Source organism: Siniperca chuatsi, linkage group LG2, assembly GCF_020085105.1.
Source record: "Siniperca chuatsi isolate FFG_IHB_CAS linkage group LG2, ASM2008510v1, whole genome shotgun sequence".
Lineage (NCBI taxonomy): Eukaryota > Metazoa > Chordata > Actinopteri > Centrarchiformes > Sinipercidae > Siniperca > Siniperca chuatsi.
Window position 1 is genome coordinate 29,907,921 of NC_058043.1, and position 13,600 is coordinate 29,921,520.

A 13,600-nucleotide genomic window follows, 5' to 3' on the forward strand; every position below is an offset into this window, starting at 1 on the left:
ACCCTCCTCCTCTCTGGTTCTTTTAAAAGTCTGCCTTTTTTTTATCAGCAACTAGTCTGTCTTCCACTCGCTCATGCAGGCATTAACAAAATGTGCAAGACAAAGAGAAACACAGATTGTTGTCTCCCTGGTTGTTTAGATTACAGAAACTTCTCTTTTGATAGAATCTCATCATAAGGAACACTCACACACAATTTTAGGCATGCACTGCCACCGCTTCTACCCCTGGCTACACTTACTATAAACTCCAATTTGTCATCAGTCATAGATGTATCATTATTCTGTATAACCTGAGAAATGTTATCAATTAACAAATCTACATTACATTGATCATCTGTATTTAAAACTATCTGTACATCACTAGCCAAGGGTGGGCCTCTCAACACCACATTTAAAACACTACCTGATGGTGAATCAGCCATTGCCCGCTCAATTACTTCAGACAGACTAGCTCTGACTGTCAGGTACTGCCTGAGGATCATAGCAATTAATGTCTCTTAAAACAATACGCTGACGCAGTTCAGAGGCATTAAATATCTGTATGTCTCTGATATGTAGATCACCAATGACCATATCCGTTGAACTTCCAGCCCCTGCAGATTGCCCTGCATCATGCTGTCCAAATCCTAGATTATTGTCATCACCCTCCCCTGCAACAACTGCATCAGCAGGGACAACACATTAGCTATTACATCCCTTTCTACCTCTGCACTACTGTGTGCTGGATGGCACAGTACTATCATCACCTCCCCTGCAACAACTGTATCAGCAGGTGCAATACAATTAGCTATTACAGCCTTTTCTACCTCTGCACTATGTGTGCTGAATGACACAGCATTAGCAGTTCCTAGAGACTCACCACCAGCTACAACAGCAGCACCATCAGCGGCAGCACCAGGGATACAACGCTTAGGTAACAGTTCTGTTTCTTTTCAGTAAATGGAGCATTGCACTTGTTTTTATAAACAGATGCCTCATGATTGTATAATCATTATTACACATTTCACGACCCGTCCTGTCACAATGTTTAAAGATTTTTCTAGGAGGCAGAACTGTGATACCATTGTCTGCCTACTCTCCATCAGCTACAACAGCAGGGACATATCGCTTAGGTAACAGCTCTAAGGCCTTTTTCAGTGAGCATTGCACGTTGTTTTTTAAACTGACGCCTCGTGGTTGTGTAATCCCATTTCACGTTAGGAGTGTCATCATCATTACATGCACCACCATGTTTTGACGCCATCATCTACCTGCTTAACCGCATCCACACCCACCTGGACAGGTCGGCAAGCACGGTGAGGATCATGTTTTTTGACTTCTCCAGTACTTTCAACACCATCCGGCCTGCCCTGCTGGGAGAGAAGCTGGCAGTGATGCAGGTGGATGCCCCCCTTGTGTCCTGGATTGTGGACTACCTGACTGGCAGACCACAGCACGTGCGCCTGCACGCGCTGTGTGTCAGACAGCGTGGTCAGCAACACCGGGGCCCCTCAGGGGACTGTCCTCTCTCCCTTCCTCTTCACCATCTACACCACAGACTTCAGCTACCACACAGAGTCCTGCCACCTTCAGTTTTCTGATGACTCTGCTGTGGTGGGATGTATCAGCGGTGGTGATGAGACGGAGTACAGGGCTGTGGTGGGTAACTTTGTTTCATGGTGTGATGGTTCGGACCTGTTTATAGTTTAAATTATCGTTTTCTCCTGTGTGCACTGACGTAAAGAAGAGCTACTGGAACAAAGAGTTTCCCTACGGGGATCAATAAAGTATTTCTGATTCTGATTCTGATTCTGGTGTGCACCATCTGCAGCTCAATGCGACAAAGTCAAAGGAGCTGGTTGTAGATCTACAGAGGGCCAAGGCACCAGTGACCCCGGTTTCCATCCAGGGGGTCAGTGTGGACATTGTGGAGGACTACAAGTACCTGGGAGTACACTTAGATAACAAACTGGACTGGACCAAGAACACTCAATCTCTTTACAGGAAGGGCCAGAGCCGCCTCTATTTTCTGAGGAGGCTGAGGTCCTTCAACATCTGCCGGACAATGCTGAAGATGTTCTGAGTCTGTGGTGGCCAGTGCTGTCCTGTATGCTGTTGCATGCTGGGGCAGCAGGTTAAAGGTAGCGGACGCAAACAGACTCAATAAACTGATCCGTAAGGCCAGTGACATTGTGGGGGTGGAGCTGGACTCTCTGGCGGTGGTTTCAGAGAGGAGGATGCTGGCCAAACTACACGCCATCTACAGTGTCTCCCACCCGCTCCATGACGTCCTGGTCAAGCAAAGGAGCACCTTCAGCGAAGACTTATCCCACCAAAAAGCACCACAGAGCGCCACAGGACGTCATTCCTGCCTGTGGCCATCAAACTATTTAACTCCTCCCTCTAAGTTAGTCTGTTTGACCATAGGTCTTGACCCTAAGTCACTAAACTGGACATTGAGCATTACATCTCCGCCATAATTAATAATAATTGTGCAATATTCTGTGTACTACTCCCATGCAATATTAGTTTTCCCATGTTAGTTTTTCTTATTTATTGTTATTGATATTATATACCTCTATTACTCTTATTACTCACAGTACATGCACCTCCGCTTATTACTATTACTTATTACATATTTGGTGACACTGTATTTTATACTGTACTTTCATCATCAACCAGTAAACCCACTTGGTACTCGACACTTAGTTTATCTTATACTTATACCGACCTGATACTTAATTTATTTTCTGACCTGTTTTATAGTGTTTATAGTGTATCATATAGTTTTCTAGTACTTCTCGTGTGTGCACTGACGTAAAGGCAAGCTACTGTAACAAAGAGTTTCCCTACGGGGATCAATAAAGTATTTCTGATTCTGATTCTGATTTTCAACACCTTTCTAGAAGGACCAATGTTACCAGTTCTTAGTTGACCACTATGATACACCAAATATGACACCTGTATGCAGATCAAAGTGTGTGTTATTACAGGTCAACTATTTGAACTCTAACACTGCTCTTTGAGTTTCAGCAAGAATGTTAATCAGATCACCTTGATTTTGATCCAGATCTGCTTTTTTGTTTTTTCAGTTTTGAATGTCATAAACACAGCATAAACACATCTATACAAAGCACGGTAGGTAAATGGACAGTACTTGTATAGCGCCTTTCTAGTCTTCCGACCTCTCAAAGTGCTTCACACACTACAAAGAAGCTAACTAATCATTCACACGCACTGAAGGTACAGCCCTCGGGAGCAATTTCAGTGTCTTGCCCAAGGACACTTCGACATGTGGGCTGGGGGAAGTCAGGAACGAACCGCCGACCTTTCGATTGGTGGATGACCTCTCTACCATTAAGCCACGGGTGCCCAGTTTCATCCAAGTGGGTACTGTACGGATAGAACACACAGATATACAGACAGTAAGCTGATTCATCCAATAATCTGAGTGTATTGTCAAGATGAAAATCACTGTATGCTACAGGAGAGCTGGCCCTGTCGTTCACACAAACACTTTAGAGAAATGCTGCTTGTTGGATATCACCTGTTTGTTCTTCAATCATCCACTTTGTATCACACAGTTCTCATCAAAGCGCTTTAATAGTGCATGTCTGTTCATTGATCTCCAACCCCTCTAATGCAGATGCGGGCTTGAACGGCTGGTCAGTCGTTGTTATCTCATCAGTCACAGACCTGATAATAAATCAAGAAGTACTCCATATCAAAAGATACTGTAAATGGTTGAAACAACCAATTTCTGTCACTCCAAATGGAATACAATTGCAAACTTGGCCAAAACTACAGAAAAATACCATTGAACAAATCTCAATGACTGACCATAGTCAGTTACACACACCTGAGGTTGATTGACTGATTACACATCAAAGAAGTTTGTTTGTCTGTTCTGATTTTCACAATTTTCACTCTTCATACATACTTCATGCATCAAAATGCAGTAAAACTGCCGGTTGCAGACATGTGACAGTGGAGTCAAACAAACTCACACAGTTGGCACACTGAGCTTCAGAGTGACAGCCAACTGCCGTATACACTTGTATTTTAACTGACTGTCTGTCTGTCTCTCTCTCTTCATAAACTCCATTTCTGCATCCATTTAGCTGCAGAAACCATTCAAATATCAAAATGTTCAGCTCTTTAATGACATTTATGCTATGATTCAGCTATTTTCTACCTTTGGTCCTGTAAACCAACAATTCCCAGCCATTGGTACTTGTACTCCAAGGGGTACTTACCAGGGGGTACGAGGAAAAATTCTGCAGCTCAGCTAATTTGATTGATATATATCCACATATTTTTGTTTAGAAGAAAAATCAACACACAAGTAAGATTTCAAATGTGTGTGATGGTGATCTTTATAATTATTGTCACTATAACTTACCAACTATAGTAGTCTGTACAAGACATACCTTAGTTTTCCACCAACCTGAGTCAATTGCAAGTTGATTAAGACTGCAGAAAGTCTATTTACAAAGATAGCAAAAAGCTAAAAGGAAAGATACTGTAAATGGTTGAAACAACCAGTTTCTGTCACTCAAAATGGCAGCAGTACAATTGCAAACTTGGCCAAAATATAAACAATATCCATCCCATCTATCAAAGGGGTACTTAGGCCCATCTGATGGGGCTGTGTGGGTACATCTGACAAAAAAGCCTAGGAACCACTGCTGTAAGCAACATTCACTGCCACTAAATGTCGCACTAAAGAACCAGCATCTCAGACCAAAACAAATGGTAGCTACAGCCCACCAGACTCCACTGAGAAAAACAATAATTTTACCTTTGTTGGGCCTTACCTAGCCTCACCATGTGTGAGGAACAAAGACAGGCCTACCTGCAAAGGCCTTCACTAAGAGGCTTGACTTAGAAACAAAGAACAGACAATAGGAAGGCGCCAAGCCGACACAACCGTTAATTCACACCTGAATATGAAAGTGAGGCGAGATCTCGTTTGAGCCCAACGCGAGATCACAGTTAAATCTAAACAATGGACTCCTATTGGATAAAACACGCAAGACAGCACATGAAATCTTGGCACACAGCAATGACGACACTAACTCTATAAAGCCTGCGGCTCCATACTGCCCATTGCCATTTCTATAGTAACCCATTTACTACAGGAGGCACATAACATTTGTTGGGTCTCTGTAGATAATATTATAAAGAGTAGGGTCTAGACCTGCTCTATAGGAAAAGTGCAATGAGATAACCTCTGTTATGAATTGGCGCTATATAAATAAAATTGAATTGAATTATGACTTCCTAGGGGGGCAGGTCTGTCTGTACGAATATATAACTAATGGTCACTAGTGGGCATTTCTACACCTTTTTTTTCTGAGCAGCAAATGACACCCAGCAGTCAAGGTATCCGACAGATGTTATGAATTGGCACTATATAAACAAAATTGAATTGAAAATTGAATTGAATCACACTTCTTAGCCAGCTAAGCTGAAGGAGGACAAATAGAGCTTGTCCAATAGTTGGTTACGACGGTCAGTGCTCAGATCTTACCCTTCACTGTTCCCCCTTTTAATGAAAGATAGTCCTTTAAATATCAACATTTTTGGGTGGATAGCCACCTTTGAGACTGTTTTTCATGTTTGGTTATTGGTCCCTGATCCAAGGGTGGTGCCCTGTACATATTAATCTATATTAATTATTTTGACAATATTAATATTTTATTAATATTCATACATATCTTTGATATTTCTGCTAATAACCAAACTTGCCCTTCCTGAATCCCAACACCTTGCAAAAAATTGTAAAACAAACTTCATTCAAACTGGACAGAAACAAAAATTCCTAATTCACTTCAATTGAATTCTACCTCTGTCTCACACACAGAAACACACACACACACACAGTGTCATTTCATATTTTCAAAATAAATGCCCAAGATGGTGAAGACCTCCATTCAAACCTGATGATGGTCCACATCTTTCATACATTATTGCTCTGATTCAACTTTTAAAGCCAGCAATTCAGTTTGGCATCAGCTTTCTAACAAACCTTAAAATATTCCACATTTTTCATACATTATTGGTATTATTCAACATGCATCATTCAACAGCCAGCATTCACACCCGCAATTTCTTCAAAAATTTCTTCTCCAGTTTCAAAATTAAAGTCCTCCAAAATGTCATATTTTAAAGCTCCAAAAAATGTCATATATACGCAGTGTTCCCTCTACAATTAAAAGGAAACTACCTGTTTCCACAGACTAATTCCACTTTAGAGTGATAGCAGACCACCTCTGTGTGTCACTCTGATAATATCAAGACACTGATGTTGAATTTCAAAATGAATGCCCCATAAAATATCATATATATATATATATATATGTGCTGTGTTCGTTCTAAATTCAGATTGTAATTACATAGAAACTAGAAACTTTTTTTTATATCCCTAGTATACTTAGTGCATGTCTGCCCACTAAGATGGTGACCATGATAAACATTATACCTGCTTAACATCAGCATGTTAGCATTTTCACTGTATGGATTGGCGTGGAAGGAGAACACACAGAGGCCTTCCAGCAGGTCTGCACCTGAACTGAACCAACTCAACTCCAACAATGAACTAACCCAGAGCTTCTACCCATTGCTTTTAAACTAGAAGCTCCTCCTCCAGACAAACCCAAAGTTAGGGCATAATCAATTAAGATAACCAAATAACATTTCACTGTGAAAACAATGATAACAATTTCTAATCCTTGTAACTGTCCCAACAAAGAAATATTGCCAATTCAAGTGTTTAGGGTACTTTAAAAGACTATTCCCTGAAACAATGAAAAGCCCCCTCTGCGCTCTACTCAAAATGGTACAGCCGGAGTACCTATTAACATAATACTGCAACTCATCAACCAGCTCAGATCAGTGTGTGTGTGTGTGTGTGTGTGTGTGTGTGTGTGTGTGTGTAAATGAGCTAAATGTATGTCTGAATCTTCGTTTTGAATCTTATTTTATTGTTGGTTGGTTTCACTTCAGCAAAAGGTGTCCACCCTGCTTTTGCCATTTCCACAAAATCCTTTTCAGCCCCTTTTATGATTGATATGCACTGTGGCATACACAGGACTCACAGCACACACTGTAGGCACGCACACACACACACACACACACACACTCATACATACTGTCTGTTTCTGGATATTCTAATGATTCATAGGGAGTAGCTGAGTGTTATTACAGTTTGGAGGGCTCTCACTCATCAAAATGGCCCCTGGGTGCGCACATGTGTTTTCGAGGTCTGTGTGTGTGTGGACCTCATGCTCTGTGACATTTCTTAGACTAACATGAGTCAGCGAGTAAGAATTTCAAAACTCTTTATGAGTGAGATGCATTTGTTCTTGAGAGCTCAGCGAATGAGAGCGCAGTGTTTTCAGTGAGTGAGAGAAATAAGTGTGTGAATGTGACGGGTGTGTTTCATAATGGTTTAAATTATTTAAATGAAATGTATGAAATAAGGAACGCGGCAAAAGCTATTTCTCATCATCTGACAAAGTTGTTTGTGCTGCAAAGTGTTCAGCGCTTGTGATTTTTCTTGTGAGCGAAATGTTGTTTGTGCTTTCAGCAAGAAAAATGTGACCCATTAAGTCATGACTGAGAGTAACGTAAGAACAGTTATGAGACCCAGCTCGCCGTGCAGTGCTTAATATTGAGATGTTTTGCGTTTAACGTGCAGGTGCATGTGTGCATGCATGCATGCATGTGTGTGGTTAACAGGAATGTGCTGGGTGCAGTAATTGAGAGATAAGATCGCAGCAGAACGCTTGGGTGCTGACAGACACACAGAGAGACTGAGAGACAATCCTCATATTCCTTCATTTCTAGTAGCTGCATCTGTCAGGTGTGCTCCCACTTACCCAGTTCCTGCCAAATTTCCTTAATACCAATTTGTCCCGCTGTGACTTCACTCGTCATGAAATTGGACGTATAACTTCATCAAACTGTTAAAAACACATCAGTGAGCCACATCATTGCACTGGGTGACACGATCTTTTATACCTTGAACATAGACAGTGTTTATTTTGAGTCAGTCCCAAATAATTGTATATTAATCCACAGCTGAAAATAGTCCCCAACAAATACAGTCCCCAACTGTTTATGAGTGTTCGAGTAACGTGTTAAACACTACAGTGTCCAACTGTTTTAAAGTTAGCCTTTTTGAAAAATTTAACCATTTATTTGAAGTTTTATATTTTCAGTAAGAAAAATGGACCTGGGGCTGAATGCCACAGACAGGGTAGGGTAGTCAGAAAGTGTAGAGTGATAGTCTCACATTGTTCATTTTGATCTTTTCTTGGGATTTGTTCAAAATAGGTAAGATACAGAATAATGACAACCTCATACTTTAAAATCATAGCTGTTGAATTTGAACAAAATTATGAAAATTCTGCATTTTGTATGTTTCTCAACTGATTTATTGAAAATCTATGTTTTACTACCAATTAGTAATGTAAAAACAAGACTAGTCTATAGCCATGTTAGCGGCTCTGTGATGCTATACTTAGGCACAGCGCATTGATACTTTAAGCTAAATACTAATGTCAGCATGATAACATGCTCACAATGACAGTGCTAACATGCTTATGTTAAGCAGGTATAATGCGTAAAATGGACATCATCTTAGTTTAGCATTTTTGCATGCTAACATTTGCATGTGCAACTGAGTACAGCTAAGGCTGATGGTAATGCCATTAGTTTTTCAGGTATTTGGTCATAAAGCAAAGTATTTGACAGACAGAAATTCTGATCTGATAGTGGCACTAAATGAAATATCAGAGAATCACTAGTTATTATATTTCACCCTGAGGGAAACATGAATGTGTGTACCAAATTTCTTTGCAATCCATACAGTTGTTGAGATATTTCACTCAAAACCACAAATGTCAACCTCATGGTGGCACTAGCTGAAAAGTCTAGGGATCACCAAAGTCATTAAGATTCATCCTCTGGGATCCATGAATGTCTGTACCAAATTTCCTGGAAATCCATCCAATAGTTTTAGAGATATTTCAGTCTGGACCAAAGTGGTGGACAGACTGAGAAACACACTAAACCTGCAAGTAATGTTTTCTTTTTTTAATACCTGTAACCATGATCTTTCCCTAACCTTAACCATAGTGTATCACAGATATTGTGGAAAATTATAATTGTTAAAACGCTGGCATTGGATCAATACTAATGCTCTTGTCTGGGAATAGGGTTGATCCATCCATTACATGTTTGTATTTGTTGTTCAAGAGGTGTTTTCACTCTCAGAAACTCAAGCTTCTTGATCTGAATGGTTGTCAGTATCTACATGCTGTCAGGTGTGTAATATAAAAACAGAGACCAAACCAAATGAAGTCAGTTTTTTATGTTAGATGTGTGCATTCTATGCTCATTCCAACATCCTCCAACCTTCATTATCTGGAGTGTATGGAAGAATTCTGTTCACACACTCATTTCACTCAGCAATTCCAGCCAAGACATTTGTGTGCAGATGGGAAAAGCGGATGTGTGAATTGGTGGTACGATTTTCTAAATGATCAGAGTAGATGCGAGATATAACTTGTTATAACAGGGGACGGCTTAAGGTGGGTATGCTGTTGAGCTGCATCCAAGCACACTTCCCTCTCTCATTGAACCCACTAGAGTGTGTGTGCATGCTTGTGTGTGTGTACATAAATGTCCAGCAAGGCTGTTAGTAGTAGTAGATAGTTAATATGACCAGGTTAAGCAAGGTGGTGGGTTATGAAACTTAACTCTCCTTGTAAACCAACTCATTTCCACCATAATATGTAGAGCACACAAGGAGGATGGTGGAAGTGAGTGAGTAGGGAGGGAGAGAATAAGGATGGAAGGGAACGAACAAGGTAGTTAAAGAGAGAATAAGGCAGGAAAGGAAGGTGGGAGGTAGTGGGGAATAAAATAAGAAAAATATTTAGCAAAGGAGGAACAAAGGCAATAAGAAAGGAAGGTAAGGCTTAAGATAGGAAGTGATTGGAGGAAGGGAGGGTTAAGGCATGAAAGAGAGGGGGAAGAAACAAAGTAAATATGGAAGGAACAGAGGGCGATAAGGGAGGCAGAGGGAAGGAAGCAACTGAAAATGGTAGGGAAGCGCATAAAGATGAAGATAAGAAAGGGGGAGGAAATGAGAGAAGCACTAGGGATAGAAAGACGTAAGGAAATTATTGGTAATGAGGGTGCAGGAGAGCAAATCACTGAAATCTTAAGGATTAAAACTTTCAGTTAAAGAAGCAATACCACAATGTAAAAATTACAAGTTAAAGTAGCGCACAGAACGAGGAAGTCATTAGGAGGAAGGGAATAAGGATGGAATGGAGATCAGACATGGAAGTAAGGTAGTGAGGAAGCAAGGTAGTTAAAGAGAGAAATAGGCAGGAAAGGAAGGAGTATATAGAACCCCAATGTGTTCAATATCAAATAAAGTAAAAGGACATTATGAAATATATATAATCGTATAAATTGTGTAGAATAATATATAAATTAACCAACTATTTGTGAAATTATTATTTCATCATTCATTTTTGTAATAATGGAGTTTATAATAATGGATATAATTTATATTTCAAAATTGACTTTTTCAAAGTTTTGTGTCTTTCTCTGAGGAACAGCTTTATAATCAAAATGCTGCTAACTCTGAGTTAACACTGTCTCTTCACTTTGATGCTGAGTAATAAACTAAGCTCACAACCCTGCCTAGCTATAGACTTTTCCATACACATGTGAAAATAAAAAGTAAATAAATAAAGAAAAGGAGTTACTTTATGTGTCTGTGTGCTGTTTTTATTAACAGCGGTGCTGATTCCCAGGAACTTAAAACTGTTCACTTGCTCCACCTCAGCTCCACTCATGTTGACAGGGGTTTTTGTCTCTGTCTCCTTTTTTCTAAAATAATGATCAGCTCCTTGGTTTTGTTGACATTGAGCAGTAGGTTGCAAGGTCTGCAAGATTGTTGATTTCCTCCCAATATGAATTCTCATCGTTTGTAATACAGCCGATGATGGTAGTGTCATCTGCAAACTTCACAACTAAGTTCTCCTTATGTCGGGGATTGCAATTGTGGGTGTACAGTGTAAGTGGTAAATGGACTGTACTTGTATAGCACCTTTCTTCTGACCACTCAAATCGCTTCACACACTACATATCGCATTCACCCCATTCACACACTGATGACAGAACTGCTCATAAGTACAAAGAAACTAATTAATCATTCACACACTAACACACCTCGGGAGCAAGGTCTGCTTTTTGGCTCTGGATAGGGCTCTCACCTCTCCATTCATCCAGGCTTTCTGGTTGGGTAATAATTTTATTGTCTTTGTGATCACCATATCATCAATTGCTGATGTATGATGTCACTGATTATGTATATTCCTCAAGATTGATGTGGTTCTCCTGGGTGGGAGCATCTCTGAACATGTGCCAGTCTGTGCACTCAAAACATTCCTGTATTGTTGCTGTAGCTTCATCTGTCCACACTTGTAGCCTTGTCTTGTACAGGGACCGTGTGTCAGAATGTAGTTTTAAGACCTTAACTGTTTTAGTTTATATTGTGGTCATTTGTTGTAAAGTGTTCAAATTGCTTCGATTTTTTCTGTGTCAAGTAATTAACTCAGAAAACCATATAAAACCAATCATATGAGTATTGTAAGTCTGCAACTAACAATTATTTTCATTTTTATTTTCTTTAATAACTAAATGATTGTTTAGTCTATGGAATGTCAGAAAATAGTGAAAAAGGTTCCCTGAGGCCCAAGTTAACATATTTAGATTGCTTTTTTGTCTGACCAGCTGTCAAAAATATCAAGATGTTGAGTTTACTAGAAAGAAAAGTAGGGAAACTAGCATTCACATTTGAGAAGCTGGTGCCATTGAATTTATGGTATGTTTGCTTAAAAAATTATTGATGATGATTGATCAATTATCAAACGTGTTGCCAATTAATTTTCTGTCGACTAATCAATTGATGAATTAATCATTTCAGCTCTAGATTACTGGTTGGTTTTTGGATGCCTGGGGAAATAATGGATCTGCCATGTATAATGGGGGTCAATAGGAGCCCAACAACAAATGTTTGTCCCGGACCTCCCTATGAGGTTAATCTGGCCATGGGAAAGGAGACAAGGAGTGGAAAAAAGTAGAGAAGATTAAGGGGAAATTAATTAGAAAGAAAGCCAGGGAATACAAAAAGGAATAGACAGGGAAACTGATAAAGTGAGGGAAGGGTAAAGGAAGGAGAAGTAACAAGGAAAGGGGAGAGGGACTGGGGAAGTAAGGAAAAAAGGAGATGAATTGGGAAGGAAAGCAAATGAAGGGAATAAAGAACGGAACAAGGGAGGATATGATGAATGAAGGGTGGAATAAGAACAAGAAAATGTAGAAAGAAAGAATGTGAATGATGAGATAATGAGGTAAGGGAAGAAATAATAAGGAAGGACGCAGCAGGTAAAGGACACAGGAAACAACAAGGAATTAAATATGAGAGTAATAATTGGGGGAAATAGAGAAACAGCAAAAGAAAGGACAAAAGATGAAAATTTATCAAAAAAGAAGGGAGGAAAAGTCGGAAATGGGGTGTAAGAGGCAGGAGAAATCATATTTGAGTAATGGAGGGATGGATGGAGGAATGCCAGTGTTAATCACTGTGTGAGAGCAACGGCTCAGTGTCAGGTGTCTGACTGTGAATGGGCCTGTGTCACTGCAGTATCACCGTGGCCGGGACGCAGGGAGGTGGGAGAGAAAGAGTTGCAGCAAATCTGAAAACAGGCATCTGTTTATGAGTATTATGGAGCAGCAGCAAGCAAACTAAAACAAGAAACACTGAGAACAAAGAAGAAGAAGGTGTAGAGAAAGTGGCATTAAATGTTGGCCTCTCTACCTGTTGGCCTGAGGCTGAATGTCTGACATCAGCAGGCTTCCGTGTCTTGAACGGGAGCCAATTTGTAGAGAATTTGTAACCCTCCATCCTCCTCTTTCTCCCCTTCTGATTCAGTCTGTCTGACATTTTTATGCCCGGGGATTGTTGTCACCATACCACAGTCCAGTACACACCAAACCCACACACACACACACACAAGACTTATACTGTCAGGAATTAACGCATTACTTAATGTTATAATTCTAATAATGATTATGTTGTGAAAGGAGTTGCTTGTGGTGATGAACCCACAGAGAATTGTCACCCAACATTGCAGCTGCTCTTAGCTCTCATTGTTTTAGTTTTCTGGCCTGTAACTTTGCTGTTTTTGTTCAGTCTCACTGCTCTCTTCAACCTCGTCTCCAGCAGCAGCAGGCAGCTGTTTTCCGCAAAAAAGCACTGACAAGCCCAGTATCAAATAGGGCACCAGATAGGCCAGGTTTGGTTATTAGCAAAAAAATATCAAAGATATGTATGAATATTAATAAAATAATTCATATTATCAAAATTATTAATATGGTTTAATAGGGACCAATAACCAAAAATGGAAAATGTCTCAAAGGTGGCTGTCCACTCAAAAATGTATATATTTAAAGTACTATCTTACATTAATAGTAGTGGAGGGTGAATCTGAGCACTGACCATCATAACAAGCTGTTATTACAACACATACAC